This window comes from Schistocerca cancellata, chromosome 4 (assembly GCF_023864275.1).
Source record: "Schistocerca cancellata isolate TAMUIC-IGC-003103 chromosome 4, iqSchCanc2.1, whole genome shotgun sequence".
Classification (NCBI taxonomy): Eukaryota; Metazoa; Arthropoda; class Insecta; order Orthoptera; family Acrididae; genus Schistocerca; species Schistocerca cancellata.
The window spans coordinates 655,105,170-655,121,936 of record NC_064629.1 but is presented as its reverse complement, the minus strand read 5'-3'; the positions used below and the strand labels follow the sequence as shown (position 1 = coordinate 655,121,936).

The 16,767-nt window shown below is 41.5% G+C and overlaps 1 protein-coding gene across 3 annotated transcripts in view; it reads left to right on the top strand.

Annotated features, from left to right (window-relative positions):
• The window catches only part of LOC126184924 (serine/threonine-protein kinase 16), a 104,803-nt gene that overhangs the window by 11,404 nt on the left and 76,632 nt on the right, over positions 1-16,767 (top strand). The window contains exon 1 of one of the 3 annotated variants that reach the window (XM_049927595.1): positions 1,342-1,471. The exons of the other annotated variants lie outside the window; for them this stretch is intronic. The gene's annotated coding sequence lies outside the window, so the exon portion shown is untranslated. Of the gene's footprint in view, positions 1-1,341; positions 1,472-16,767 lie in introns of those variants that run through there. 3 annotated transcript variants of the gene reach the window in all.

The following is a 16,767-nucleotide window of genomic DNA, read 5'->3' as shown; positions in this document are numbered from 1 at the left end:
GCTAATTAGATAAACCTAATGTCATATTCGGATTCAGCAGCCACAATATATCCTAAAAGTGTTGAAACATTGCATGCAATGAAAAAAAATTCATTTGTTGACCAGTGTAATTTATGTAAATATGTTTGGACTGTGGCTTATGTAGATGCTCTCCCTACGTATGTGGTGATTTTACGCCCTATTTTACTGTAAAGTATGAATGATTTTATGTAGGTCAGTACCATGTCCTCATCTTTATCGTATTGTACCTGCCTTGAAATGTTTTAAATCTGTTGTTAAACATTATATAAATGTGAGCAGTCCCGCCCTCCCTCCCCTTTTCTGTCTCCTGTTTCCTGTAACTTTTGTTCCAATCATCTGTAGACTCTTTTGTTTTATTCTCAACAAAGAAACAGTTAATGCAGAATAAGTTGTTATAAATTAATGTTTTAGCTGCATTATGTAATTGGTAGTCCTTGCTTATGTACACTTTGGCAAGGTCCTAGAAGTCTTTTGTTTTACTCGTGGTAACAGCCCTCCTCTCCTATTCCAGCCACGCGGAGTGGCCGCGTGGTTTGAGGCGCCATGCCACGGATTGCGCGGTCTCTCCCACCGAATGTTCAAGTCCTCCCTCGGGCATGGGTGTGTGTGGCTTTCTTAGCATAAGTTAGTATAAATAGTGTGTAAGTCTAGGAACTGATGACCTCAGCAGTTTGGTCCATTAGGAATTCACACACCTCTCCTATTCCTTAATTTTCCCTCCTTAACTGGATTGGTCCACTTTGATCTGTTGTAACACTGATGTGCCCTCAATGGTGTATTTAGATAGGCCTGTATTCAATTCATTTAATTGATGTAATTGAAGTTTTATATGTGGGTGTTATGCTTCTTGTTATAGTGCTGATAGCCTCAGTGTTGAGCCCCTGTAATCTCAAAACATATTCTTCTCATTGTACAGGGAATCTCAAACCTTTTGGATCAAATTTGAACAGGTGACAGTGAGTCCACAACCGATTATATCAAGATAGGGACCCAATGGTCAGAAATACATATTTATTGTATTATAGACATATACAGTGTACAGAACATAATGGCAATATAACTTATAGTGGTTGTTGAATGTGATGACCACTACTCTCAGTGCATGCTTAGCTATGACACATCACATTCTGCTACATCTTAAAGATCCCTGTTGTCTGTTGTACCAGGAGACAGGCAGCTTGAACCGTAGCAAGCAGGTCTTCATTCATTTCTATGAAGTTTTCATACACCAACATCTTGATGTAATCCCATAGGAAGAAATCCAGTTGCACTGGCCATGGGACAGGACTTCCCCTTCCAGTCCAACAATGAGGGTATGCGCTGTTCAGGTGCTCGCAGATATAACATTGAGGTGGACTGGTGCACCATCATGTTGAAACAGCATCCTTTCATGGACAACAAGGAGTACAGTCTCCAAGAACTGTGGCAGCACATCTTGTAGGAACACCAGGTAATGTGAACCAGTGAGATAGGGAGGCAGCAGATAATGTCTTATTGGTTGATCTTGGACCATGTCCACCCATATGTTGACAGAGAATTGTTGTTGGTGGCCAGCAATTTGGGTGGTGTGGGGATTGTCCTAACTCCAGACGCGGGTGTTGCGGCTGTTGAAAACACCTTCACAGGTGAATGAGGCATCATTCAGGAACAGTACAAACTGTACAAAGTTCAACACTGCAGCACTGCGGTAGATAATCCATTAACATTCATGCATTAACCCTTTGACTGCGGCCAACTGCTACAGCAGTCCAAGCGTGCTGTGCCCTGGGTGCAGATGACTGTCACAGCAGTTCAGTGCTGCCATGCCCCAGGTGCTGCCAACTGCTGTAGAAGTTCTGAGATATTTGCTCGCCTATTGTTTAGCTGCACTTGAATAAGACATCCGTTTGTTTGCAGTGCTACTGGCGAACTCTCGCCACACCTTATTGTTTGCTCCAGCCGCAACAGACAGTGTTTCAATATGTGGAACAGGACTATATTTGAAGTCGATGTCATCACTTATCGGACCCTTACAGCATTTATATGAGTAATTTGCTTGAGACACAACAGATAATGCTACTGAGATTTCTGTCGAGCTGTAGTTTCGTGCCTTTCTGCGAGACTCTATTCTTGGTTCAGACATCAATCACCTATTATTTGCTTGTGTTTGCATAGTGAATCTACGTATTGTGATGGCTTGTAAAAAGCTCCTCACCTCGAAAGAGATAATACAGAAGTTGATGGAGAGTGACTCTGAAGAATCACTATGCTCATCAATAGACAGCAATTCAGATGAACAAGATTCTCTTACGAATAGTGTACAGTCTACATACGTTTGTGATTCTCATTCATCTTCATCTGCAGTTACTAGCGCAAAGCCTACAACATCAAGAGGAAGTCCACTGCTGGGTACTTCTATTCAGCGTTCATCGTCTTCAAATGAAGACACACAGCGACCCACTAGGACGACAGAAAACAAATGGAGATGTGAAAACATAAATCCAAAGATGCATCAGTGAAAATTAGAGCTGCCTCTGTTTCTTTAGACTTATTGTAAATACAGGCATTGTTGAAATGATTTCCTAGGAAATAAATAAGTATTATACATATCGATCAGCCAGTTGCAAACCAAAGACAAATTCTAGAATAAACAAGTGGAGTGATACAGATGTCTCAGAAATGTATGTTTTTACAGTGTCTTCCTTTCTGATGGCTAGAGTGAAAAAGTTAAAACTGGGTTAATATTGGTCAACAGATCCTTTGCTGGAAACACAAATTTTTTCCAAACTAACCTCCAGAGACCAATATTTTTTGCTGTTGAATTTACTGCATTTCCACAACAACACTTTGCCCCTAAATGGGGATTACTTGTCAAAAATTCGGCCTGTTGTAGAACATTTTTGGAAAATGTTCAAGGAAACTTTCTGTCCTTATGAGGAACTCTGTATAGACGAATCTCTGAGGCTATTCAAAGGCTGTCTGAAACTAAAGCAATAGATTCCAGCAAAGAGAAGTAGGTTTGGAATTAAAATTCTTGTAATTTGCGATTGCAAGACAAATTATATACTGGATTTTGTCATTTAGTTGGTGCACAGACAGACATTGATAATCATGGTATGGCAGTGTCTGGAAATACAGTAGCCACATTACTCCAACCTTACTTGGAGAAAGGACATACGCTGTTTGTTGACAACTGGTATAACAGTCCAGATCTATTTTGTTGGTTGAATGATAGAGTGACAAACGCATGTGGTAAAGTTAGATGAACATGGAAGGAAATGTCAGTAATGGAAGAGAAACTGAAGAAAGGAGAAATAACTTTCCAATCTTCAGAATCAGGAACGCTAATTGCTCTGAAGTGGAACGACCAGAATGAAGTCTGGATGCTATCAATGTGCCACAAAGGTGAAATGCATCTGACTTCAAAAAGAGATCGGAAGAGTGGCGATATGAAAATGAAACCGTGTGTGGTAATAGATTACAATAAATGAACAGGACTAGTCAACCGAAGTGACGCGCTAATAAAAACAGAGAAAAATACACAGAAGTCATCTAAGTGGTACAGGAAATTGTTTTTCCATATTTTGGACCTGGCAATGTTCACTGCCTTTTGCTTATACCAGAAAATAAAGTATGAAAAGTTTCATCTCAATGTAATTAGAGAAAGTTTTGCAACTTTTTATGTCGATCGCAAGAGAGCAAGTGGTGCTAAATGTCAAGAGTGCCCTACACATTTACTAGATCAGTGGGAAAAGTACAAGGCATGCATAGTCTGTGCTCGAAATGGTGTTAGGAAACAAACTAAGTTGTGCTGTAATGAATGCAATGTAACTCTTTGTGCTTATCCATGATTCAGAACTTATCACAAACAATTTCAGAAATAAAAATCTGTTAAACCTTGTTTTAAGAGAATGTAGAAGTATATCACCATTGTAAATGTCATTATTTGTATATACATTATAATAAAAAAGCACCTCACATGAAAATGAAGTGTAAATATTGTAAATAAGTTTCCCCAATTCTTCCAAAGCCAGTCCAAAGACCAGAACAAAATATATAAAAAATCAGTGAGCGTGTTGTAAGCATTGCACGTGGCGAGCGCACCAGAAGCATTCAGCACCCAATGCACGGCGAGCAGCGCAACAGTGCAGCACATGAGGGGTGACTGCCAGTGTTGCACATAGCTGTCATATGGTTAAATGCATGTCTGCCAACTCTCATGACAAGTAATGTTCTTTCTTTGACTGTGCCTCATGCATTGTACACAGCAACACACCTCACTATGAACACATCACAAACTGTCCGAATCAGTGGACATCTGACACCAGGGATAGTGGTGTGCATGTGGTACAGGTTAATGCGCCAGTATGATGCATGCACGTTGACACATGACACATGTGCTGTGAGCTAAGTTGTGTACAATATTTCTGTTCGTTGTCAGGGGTGTATGCTATTTATCACCTGCTGCTTGTTCTAGTGTACAACAGACACCCAACATCTTTGAGAGAGTGTGGCAGAATTGCATACGCCAGTATGCCTGTCTGGTGGTCAAGGGTGTAGTCTGTTTATCATCCACTGCCTGTTCCAGTTTACAACAGACACCCGGCATCATTGTGAGAGTGCAGCAGAATTGCATGTGCCATTGCAATTCATGCATTGAGACTGGTAGTCGACACTTTGAATGATTAGTATGAGCTAAGTTGTTGTTATGCTGCACATGCTGCACATGCAGCTGAACAATGTTGATTATGGAAATTATATTTTATACTCCTCTCTGTATGTAATGCACAGTTGAAGTGCCTGTTATTAGGTTTATTTAGGACGTTGTAACCAATATTACATGTATTGTATTTTGGAAACGAAGCATGTAATTATTCCCGATCCTTACACAGTGAACAGAGAATACGTAAAGCAGAGATATACATTACTGATATAGATCTGTAATGTCTTTGGAAACATTTTTGCTGTATGTTGCAACAGTTGTTTTTGGCTATAGTTCACATGTGGACATATCAAGAGAATAAGTTGATGATTATCAATGGAATGATGGGGGTTCTCAGTGATTTGATGTTGAATATGTCCTTAAGTGATATTGCAAGTGCTTCTCTCACTTGTCTTATAAACAATCTGCTTCTGTTTGATACAGGTCCTGTTAATGTTTATAACTTGTTCCGCATGTGGGCTAATGAATTGATTTGTATATCACATCTGTTGCTATATGTTGGTTAGAGGTTATCCCAGTGCATGTACTGGGATTTGGCCTATGTTAAATTGACAACTCTGCCATTTGGCGTATTTTTATGTAGCTTGTTTTAATATAAGTTATATGTTTCATTCTATCTGTATTTGGTACATGTATAGGCTGCTTTATAATGATTAAAAAAGTAGAAATTGGCCAATATCAAATAAAGTAAGAATTGTGCAGTCCATAATGGACAATGTTTTCTTTTGAAAAACAAACGTGGCACGGTTCGATGTTACTGAAGCAACATCTTTCATATACACAAAATCTAATCTGGGCTTTAAGATGGGACATTGTGCTACATCACATGTAGTTAGTTCACTGTTTGAGGACTTATAGCTTATATAGTACTGCTTCCTATTGACACCCTTCACTTCCTGTCATAGAGATACAATTTGAAACATTTTACTGCATTTCTTATTGCACTGTGATATTCTATTTTACCTAAAAATCTGTTATGATTTACAGTCAGACAGCTTTGACAGAGCACAGAATGCACCAGTAGCCTGTAATATGTTGTCTAAAAAAATTAATTCATTTTCACTGTATATGTAAGTAGCCTTCTCGGTACTGAAACCCTTCAGAAATCCAAACTGTGACTGTGACAGTATATTATTTGTAGTTAGATGGTTAAATTGCCAGTCATATACTACCTTTCCTAATACAATAATGATAATTCTGTCCTTTTTTTGTATATAGAGGTTTTACTTCGGAATATTTGAGCCAATTGGGGGAAATGTTCCAGTGATAAATTCCTGTTTACACAAATAACTTCATGTGTTACTGAGCCCTAAAGAACACTTTAATTAATGTCATTATTATTATATCATAACCACTAGTTTTTTTTATTTTAAAGATTTTGTGGTGGACATTACTCCTTTTGGTTTAGTGATGATAATATTCACATTAATACAATCGTTTGTAATGGCTGGTATGAGATACACTATGGCAGTATGTATTGAACCTGACAACTCCCATCTTTTCAAGAACAGTTGCAAAATGCATGTTAAAAAGTTTTGCCGTTCTGTGAACATCTGTTACCAATGTATCATTTACTCTTAAAGAAGTTGTGGCTCATGGCCCTATATTCTGGGGAGGCCAGGAAACATGATGGAAAATCCACCTTCCTTCCCTTTTAATGTACACGTATGTAGTGTCCCTAACAACAACAACAACATCAACAGCAACAACAACTACTACTACTACTACTACTACTACTACTACTAATAATAATAATAATAATAATAATAACTTTTATTTTATGAATCAACTAGTATATTGGTCATTTGAACATTTTACTTGTAAAACAAAGTTAACTAGGTGATCTTTCTCCTTCCTCAATCTTTCGACAATGTTGTCATACCAAGTGTCTCGGCTTTCAGGTATTCACAGTAATGGTTTCTCACTTGAGGTACAAGTAAGAGCTGATAAGTAATCCTGGCCCATACTGCTCCTCAAATATGTTTCTACGTATTTGACAAGAAAAACTGCTTTCAACTGAAATATTCACTGCAGGAATGGCAGCAGTTAGACAACATAGTCTTGAAACTTCTCAAAGAATTTGAGCCATTTCATTCTCAATCATCCTTTTGATAACATATTCCAAACTAACAGAATGAAATGTTATTTTATGCTGGGAAGAAAGTACAGTCTCCAGTTCTACACACAACGTGAGTGACTGCAGGATGCACCATACATTTATAATAATGAATCCACACTGTCTACAGGAAAATGCCGCCCATAACTGGCAAACTGAGTGGTATCACCTAATTTAAGGAAGAGCAGTTTATCAGTTATGTTTCAGTATTATCCAATACTTTGAAGTACACCTATTTGTATTTTGACATCAATAGATTGTCAATGTATTCATTCATCATTTCAGCTCTATTCATGGAAGCTTCCATCTTCATTTCCTAAGTTTTTTATGCAAGCTATGCATTCTGAGACAGTATTGTTGCAAAACTACCCATCATTGTTTTTTTTGTGAAGAATGCTGAAAACAAGTTCAGTCTTTAAAAATATTCCTTCAAAAGCAGAGAGAAAAAAAGCAAAGTGTAGGAGCATATATTTGAAACCAGAGGCTTCTCTTGTAGTCGTTGCACTAGGCTGTGGACTGTCAGTTATTTCATTTAAAACCTCAGATTTTCGTGACTGGTAGATATTATTCTGGCATTACAATTCTATTTCATTTGACTGCTGGAAGGAATGCATTTACCAACACTACTGTTGGGAATTGCTGTGTGCTTGAAGGACAGTTGGAAGAAAGCAGGAATACCCTGAATCCTGGACAAAAAAATTCTTAATGCTTTTATACAAGAACAGCTCTTTTGCAAAACTGTATTTAAATGATGTGCAAAAAATTGAGTAAAAAGAGCTTGGGGGACAATTTCATAGATCTTAGCATGCAGGCCATTTAATTTTGCAACCAGAACTGAAGTACGATCAAAAATAAGGTTCTATCCAAACTCGAATGTGTATACCACAAATCTATTCATTTATACATTCAGTTAGTTCAGTCTGAATAACTTGAAAATCCCCGTAAATAGTCCATTTCCTTCCTGTTGGCTTTGAAATCTCTGTTTCTGTTTAGCACAGGTTTAAAAATGGCTCTGAAATTTGTGGAATTCAGGGACTCTTCTGTCTCATAATGACCTCTGAAATCTATCTCCCACTTACACAAAAGATTTGTGACATGAATTAAAATTTTCATGATGTGTGTTTTAGCTTTCACTTCTTTGTTGTGCCTGATTTTCATCAGTTTGTGATGTTCGTTAAGTAGCTTCAAAATAATGAACGCTTGTTTGGGTAGTTCTTTATATGAAGTAAAACTACGTAGATGATCTTTAGAAGAAGCATACCATACTAATCCTCTGTACAGATTGTTCAAACAGTCGAAACCCTCAGTGGACCATACAGTTTTTCTTGTGCTTATTAGTTAATATGGCCAGAAGAATAGTTTTCCTTTTGTAGGGCTTGCACATAAACACTTATGCTGCTCATGCAATGAGCTTTGGAATGCAAGTGTTCTGAACTTATCTTTCTAAATGTAATGCCTGTGTTTAATGTCTTTTCTTCAAAATTTAGTTTCTTTCAGTTTCACGTCTCCTTGAAAATGAAAACTCATGAAAGGAAGTAATGATGCCCTCACTCGAAAGCTTTACATCAGTGCTTGTATTAGGTTGGGCTTAATCCATATTCACTGCACATGGGACAACTAACTTAAGAGAAATCTGGAGAGGCAGTACTATAGCTGCTGGCCTCCTGTGCCGAATAAGTGCACCGCAACACAGCTGTGACAGCCTGTACCCCCTCTTCTGTTCCCGTGATGTCATGGTTACCATGGAAACTGAGCGTTTGCAGGCAGCCTGGCATGTGCCTGGCCTCCTTGCCATGTGTTTCACGCCTCTGTCAGCCGTAGGTTAGGGCGAAGCTTTCATTCTTTGATTTTCTCTCAAGTGCTGGCAGTTAAGAAGAAATAACACAAGCTAAAGTTTTTCGTGCTCACTGACAAATGTGCATAAAGATTTACTGTATAAATAATTATTGCTAATACTACTACTACTACTACTACTACTACTACCACCACCACCACCACCACCACCACCACTACCACAGAAAAGTGAGGAGGTCTGGCCTCCCTTGCTGCTTCTGATCAGCCACCACTGTCTTATAAAGTTGTCTGCTGCTCCTCACATCTGGATTGTGTTTATTAGTTACTGTAACACCAACCAACTGACTTTGTAGAATAGTGTTGTAAGTCTGCTTCTTGTAGTCCGTACCATATTCTGAACGTATTTCAAATAACTTCACTCATCCACACCATAGAACACTGTAGGTTTGTCTGATAAACTCGAATTTGAACCATGCTCTCAGTTTACCCATATGCCATCAGTTCATTCTTGGAAAACACAATGTTTGGTTGAGCACGGATCGAATACAGTCATGTCTTTGGACTGGTTTCGTGCAGCCTACCATGAATTTCTCTCTTGCACTAACCTCTTCTTATTTTGCTTCCAAGGTAGCAAAATTCTCTAACTTCATTGACTTCATCATCATCAATTTTGATGTTAAGTTTCTCGCTATTATCAGTTCTACTTCATCTCATTGCCTTTGTCTTTCCCCAGTTTACCCTCAATCCATATTCTGTACTCATTAGACTTTTCATACCATCCAAAAAAATCGTGTAATTCTTCTTCACTTTCACAGAGGATTGCAATGTAATCAGCAAATCTCATCATGGATATCCTTTCCCCTTGAATTTTGATCCCACCCTTGAATCTTTCTTTTATTTCAGTCATTGTTTCCTCAGTGTATAGATGGAACAGTGGTGCAAGAGACTGCATCATGGTGTTGCACTCTTTTTAATCCAAGCTCTTCGTTCGTGGTCTTCAAGTCTTACTGTTCCCTCTTGGTTCTTGTACATATTGTATATTACCCATCTTTCCCTATATCATACTCATATTTTCCTCAGAATTTCCAACATTTTGCACCCTTTTACAGTTGAACACTTTTTCTCGGTCAAAAACTCCTATGAGTGTGTGTTGATTTTTCTCTGGCCTTGCTTCAGTTTTCTAGCACAAGATCAGAACTGCTTCTCTGGTGAACTTACCTTTTGTAAAGCCAGACTGGTATGTAACAACAAAATCCAAATCACAGTCCAGGAGAAAAGCACATAGTGCAGGGCTGTAGTCACAAGATACAATGGAGAGCTTGCTGCATACATCAGCTGGATGACAAGTGAGACCATGGCAGTCTGTGGCAGCCCTTAAATCTGCCACATGGGTGTTCCCTGTGACTTGCTGTTGGCAGATGTATCTTTTGGTGCTGCACTTAGCAGCCTCACCAGACATGTTCATTATTATATCAATTGATCCATCAATATATCATACATTATTATATCAAATGATCCATCAATACATCTGGCGAGATTGGGAGATCCCTCCTCCCTCAGATGTGGCCTTTGGGCCAACTGTCTTGGCTGGTATAGGGGAGGATGATGTAGGCTTGGTCTGTTGTGAAGACAGGGGTGTAGCTTCTGATGCTATCAGTGCTGGAAGAGCTGTGCCCGGGCCTGTTGTCCTAGATTTATTTATTTATTTATTTATTTACACGCCAAGTTCCATAGGACCAAATTGAGGAGCAAATCTCCAAGGTCGTGGAACGTGTCAGTACGTGGAATTACAATATAAAAGTAATAACAGATAAAAATGAATGTTTATCAACCCGAAAAAAGTCAGTCCATAAGTTTAAGTAAAAGCAATCAACAATACAACAAGAATCATCTTAGTTTTTCAAGGAACTCCTCAACAGAATAGGAGGAGTGAACCATGAGGAAACTCTTCAGATTCAGTTTGAAAGTGTGTGGATTGCTGCAAGGATTTTTGAATTCGAGTGGTAGCTTATTGAAAATGGATGCAGCAGTATACTGCACACCTTTCTGCACAAGAGGTAAGCAAGTTCGATCCAAATGCAGGTTTGATTTCTGCCGAGCATTAACTCAGTGAAAGCTGCTTATTCTTAGGAATAAGCTAATATTGTTAACAAGAAATGACAGTAAGGAACATATATATTGAGAGGCCAATGTCAAAATACCCAGACTCGTGAACAGGGGTTGACAAGAGGTTCATGAACTTACACCATTTATTGCCCAAACTGCCCGTTGCTGAACCGAAAATATCCTTTTAGAATGGTAAGAGTTACCCCAAAATATAATACCATACGACATGTTGTTGTTATGGTCTTCAGTCCTGAGACTGGTTTGATGCAGCTCTCCATGCTACTCTATCCTGTGCAAGCTTCTTCATCTCCCAGTACCTACTGCAACCTACATCCTTCTGAATCTGCTTAGTGTATTCATCTCTTGGTCTCCCCCTACGATTTTTACCCTCCACGCTGCCCTCCAATACTAAATTGGTGATCCCTTGATGCCTCAGAACATGTCCTACCAACCGATCCCTTCTTCTGGTCAAGTTGTGCCACAAACTTCTCTTCTCCCCAATACTATTCAATACTTCCTCATTAGTTATGTGATCTACCCATCTAATCTTCAGCATTCTTCTGTAGCACCACATTTCGAAAGCTTCTATTCTCTTCTTGTCCAAACTATTTACCGTCCATGTTTCACTTCCATACATGGCTACACTCCATACAAATACTTTCAGAAATGACTTCCTGACACTTAAATCTATACTCGATGTTAACAAATTTCTCTTCTTCAAAAACGCTTTCCTTGCCATTGCCAGTCTACATTTTATATCCTCTCTACTTCGACCATCATCAGTTATTTTGCTCCCCAAATAGCAAAACTCCTTTACTACTTTAAGTGTCTCATTTCCTAATCTAATACCCTCAACATCACCCAACTTAATTCGACTACATTCCATTATCCTCGTTTTGCTTTTGTTGATGTTCATCTTATATCCTCCCTTCAAGACACCATCCATTCCGTTCAACTGCTCTTCCAAGTCCTTTGCTGTCTCTGACAGAATTACAATGTCATCGGCGAACCTCAAAGTTTTTACTTCTTCTCCATGAATTTTAATACCTACTCCGAATTTTTCTTTTGTTTCCTTTACTGCTTGCTCAATATACAGATTGAATAACATCGGGGAGAGGCTACAACCCTGTCTTAATCCCTTCTTAACCACTGCTTCCCTTTCATGTCCCTCGACTCTTATAACTGCCATCTGGTTTCTGTACAAATTGTAAATAGCCTTTCGCTCCCTGTATTTTACCCCTGCCACTTTTAGAATTTGAAAGAGAGTATTCCAGTCAACATTGTCAAAAGCTTTCTCTAAGTCTACAAATGCTAGAAACGTAGGTTTGCCTTTCCTTAATCTTTCTTCTAAGATAAGTCATAAGGTCAGTATTGCCTCACGTGTTCCAGTATTTCTACGGAATCCAAACTGATCTTCCCCGAGGTCGGCTTCTACCAGTTTTTCCATTCGTCTGTAAAGAATTCGTGTTAGTATTTTGCAGCTGTGGCTTATTAAACTGATTGTTCGGTAATTTTCACATCTGTCAACACCTGCTTTCTTTGGGATTGGAATTATTATATTCTTCTTGAAGTCTGAGGGAATTTCGCCTGTTTCATACATCTTGCTCACCAGATGGTAGAGTTTTGTCAGGATTGGCTCTCCCAAGGCCGTCAGTAGTTCCAATGGAATGTTGTCTACTCCAGGGGCCTTGTTTCGACTCAGGTCTTTCAGTGCTCTGTCAAACTCTTCACGCAGTATCGTATCTCCCATTTCATCTTCATCTACATCCTCTTCCATTTCCATAATATTGTCCTCAAGTTCATCGCCCTTGTATAGACCCTCTATATACTCCTTCCACCTTTCTGCTTTCCCTTCTTTGCTTAGAACTGGGTTTCCATCTGAGCTCCTGATGTTCATACAAGTGGTTCTCGTATCTCCAAAGGTCTCTTTAATTTTCCTGTAGGCAGTATCTATCTTACCCCTAGTGAGATAAGCCTCTACATCCTTACATTTGTCCTCTAGCCATCCCTGCTTAGCCATTTTGCACTTCCTGTCGATCTCATTTTTGAGACGTTTGTATTCCTTTTTGCCTGCTTCACTGGCATTACTCACTTATGACAAGTTGGGGGATGTTTCTGTTACCATCACGCCCCATAAGAGCTTAAATATGGTCCAGGGTATTATATTCCACGGGGACCTTCTTTTGTAGTCTGATGACGAGCTGCGCACCAATTTAGAGTAGCTAGGTGTTCATTTCATCCAGCCCATTCATCGGGATCCGAGGGATAATCAGGTTGCAACCGGTGCCTTCATCTTGGCCTTCAAGGGTGATACATTGCCTGAGAAGGTCAAGGTGATGGTCTACCGTTGTGACATCAAGCCCTATATCCCTCTCCCGATGCGGTGCTTTCAGTGCTGGAAGTTGTGCCATATGTCTTCCCACTGTACTTCCAGCCTCACATATTGAGATTGCAGACACCCATCACATCCCAATACTCAATGTGCGCCACCTCCCATCTGTGTCAACTGCAGAGAGCATCTTTCACCTTACTTGCCAGAATGCAGGATTTTACAGAAAGAGATGAAAATCATGGAATAAAAGACCCTGGACCAACTGACTTACACTGAGGCTAAACAGAAGTTTGAACGCCTCCATCCTGTTCGTATGACCTCCTCTTACGCCGCCGCTACAACTGTTCTAGCCCCGTCAGCTCCACCTACCCCAGCCACCTCTCAGAGCCGCTTGGAAGGGGTCCCTTGGGTCCCTCCCTTCCCAGGTTTCCACCAGTGGGAAAGGTGACACCTGCCAGTGGCTGAAGTGCCCAGAATCAGCTGGTTGTAGGGCTTCACGATCCTCCTCTGTTCTGGAGACTGACTCATTGAAGCCCTCTCAGCCGGGGAAACCCAAGGAGCAGTGAGACAAGTCCAAGAAGAAGACCTCTAAGACCAAGGAACTTGCGGTGACACCCACCCCACCACTACCTACAAGCTCTGCATGTGAGGATGAGGTGGAGATTCTGGCGTCTGCTGAGGACCTGGATCTCACTGAACTCTCAGACACAATGGATATCGCCTCCTCAGGAAATCAGTCAATGGCAGCAGGTGACCCTGAGGCATAAATCGTCTCATTGAATGTTGAATGCCTTCCCAGCCTCACGATCATATTATCCTCCAGTGGAATTGCGGCAGTATTTTCCACCATCTTGCTTAACTCCGACAACTTATCAGCCTTCACCCTTTCTGCTGCATTGCTCTCCAGGAAACTTGGCTGCCAGCGATGCAAATCCCTGCCCTCCGTGGCTATCGGGGTTACTATAAGAATCGGGCAGCTTATGCGAGGATATCTGGTGGAGTCTGCGGCTATGTCCTTATCTCTCTTTACAGCGAGTGTGTACCTCTTCAAACACTTGTAGAAGCTGTCGCTGTTACTGTCTGCAGTATCTATCTTCCACCGGATGGTGATGTCCCACAGCATGTATTGGCTGCGCTGATAGCTCAACTGCCGCCTTCCTTTTTGTTACTGGGTGAATTTTTATTTATTTATTTACATGTCAAGTTCCATAGGACCAAATTGAGGAGCAAATCTCCAAGGTCATGGAATGTGTCAGTACATGAAATTACAACATAAAGGTAATAACAGATAAAAATAAACGTTTATGAACCCAAAAAAAGTCAGGCCATAGGTTTAAGTAAACACAATCAACAATACAATAAGAAGGTGAATGCCCATAACCCTTTATGGGGTGGATTGGTGGCAACAGGCCGAGGCACTGTTGTTGAGCTAGTGTTGGCACAGCATGACCTTTCTCTCTTAAATAATGGTGCCTCCACACATTTCAGTGTGGCGCATGGTATGTACTCAGCCATCGACCTTTCGGTGTGCAGCCCTGGACTTCTACCGTCTGTCCAGTGGAAGTGTGCATGACGACTTATGCAGTAGTGACCACTTTCCGATCTTTCTGTCACTGCCCCAGCATCACTCATCTGGGCACCTCCCCAGATGGGCTTTGAATAACGCTGACTGGGACCCATTTGCCTCCATTGCCACTATTAAGCCTCTTTTTCATGACGCCATTGATGTGGTGGCTCACACAGTCATCACTGGCATCATTTCTGGCAGTGGAATCTGCAATTCCCTATTCTTCTGGGTCCCTTCAGCGGAGGACTGTGCCTTGGTGGTCACTGGAGATTGTTGAGGTGATTTGCGATCACAGGCGGGCCCTCCAACATCATAAGCGGCACCCGTCACTGGACCACATCATTGAATTTAAGCAGTTCTGTGCCCGAGCCTGACACCTTATTCGTTGATGGATGCAGGAGTGTTGGGAAAGGTAAGTCTCCACCATTGGCATCCATACCTCTCCATCGCAGGTTTGGGCCAAGATTAGTCGATTCTATGGCTATTGGACCCCCATCGGCTGACCTGGGCTTTCCCTGAATGGAGCAGTCTGTACTGACTCCAACATGATTGCAGAACTCTTAACGGAGCATTGTGCTCAGAGTTCCGCTTTTATGAATTACCCGTTGGCCTTCCACTCCCTGAAAGAGCGGTTGGAACGTTGGAGTCGGAGCCTTTCATTCCATATACGCCACCCCAAATCGTACAATGCTCCATTCAGTGAGTCGGAATTCCAAAATGCCCTAGCCGCTTGCCCTGATACAGCTCCCGGGCCAGATCGCATCCACTATCAGATACTCAAACACCTCTCAGTGAACTGCCAGCAACACCTCCTCGACCTTTTCAACCATATCTGGGTTGAGGGTGAGCTCCCATCACAATGGTGGGAAAGCATCGTCATCCCCATGTTGAAACCTGGCAAGAACCCACTGGAGGTGGACAGCTACCACCCCATTAGCCTCACCAACGTTCAATGCAAGTTGCTCGAACGCATGGTGAGCCCGAGGTTGAATTGGCTACTTGAGTCTCAGGGCCTTCTGGCTCCGTTCCAGGGTGGGTTCCGTAAGGGCCGCTCTTCCACCGATAATCTGGTCTTCCTGGAGTCTGCCATCTGCACAGCATTTGCCTGCCACATCATCTGGTTGCCATCTTTTTTGACACGCGGAAGACATATGATACAATATGGAGACATTACATCCTTACCACTCTTCATGGGTGGGGTCTTAGGGGCCCGCTCCCAATTTTTATTCAAAATTTTCTGTTGCTTTGCTCCTTTCGCATGCAAATTGGTCCCTCCCGTAGTTTATCCCGAGTCCAGGAGAATGGGATCCCACAAGGCTCTGTCTTGAGTGTCTGCTTCTTTTAAGTTGCTATCAGTGGCTTGCTGCAGCTGTGGGAACGTCCGTATCGGCTTCTTTGTATGCTGATGACTTTTGCCTGTATTATAACTCCACTGGAATTGTGGTTGCTGAACGGCAGCTGCAGGGTGCTATCCGCAAGGCGCAGTCTTGGGCCGTATCGTGCGGCTTCCAGTTTTTGGCCACCAAGACTTGCGTCATGCATTCCTGCCGGCATCACACTTTTCACCCTGGGCCACAGCTTTATGTTGATGGTGAACCTCTTGCTGTGGTGGAGACGCATTGGTTTTTGGTATTGCTTTTTGATGCCCGGTTGACTTGGCTCCCTCATATTTGGCATCTTAAACAAACATGCTGGCGCCATCTTAACGCTCTTCATTGTTTGAGTCACACCAGCTGGGGTGCCGATCGGTCTACCCTTCTATGACTGTATCAGGTATTGATTCAGTCCCGTCTCGATTATGGAAGCCTGGATTACAGTTCAGCATCACTTTCCGTGTTGTGGTTGCTTGACCCCATACTTTACTGCGGGATCCGACTCGCAACTGGAGCTTTCCTCACAAGCCCTGTAAACAGCATACTTGTGGAGGCTGGTGTCCCTCCATTGCAGATGCGGTGCCAACGACTACTGGCTGCTTATGCTGCACATGTTTGTAGCTTTCCCGGGCATACAAATTACCGTCTCCTGTTCCCCAACTCAGTCGTCCATGTTCCAGAACAGCGACCCCGGTCAGGGTGTACAATCGTGGTTTGCGCCCAGGCTCTTCTCTCTGGGATTGAGTTTTTCCCTAT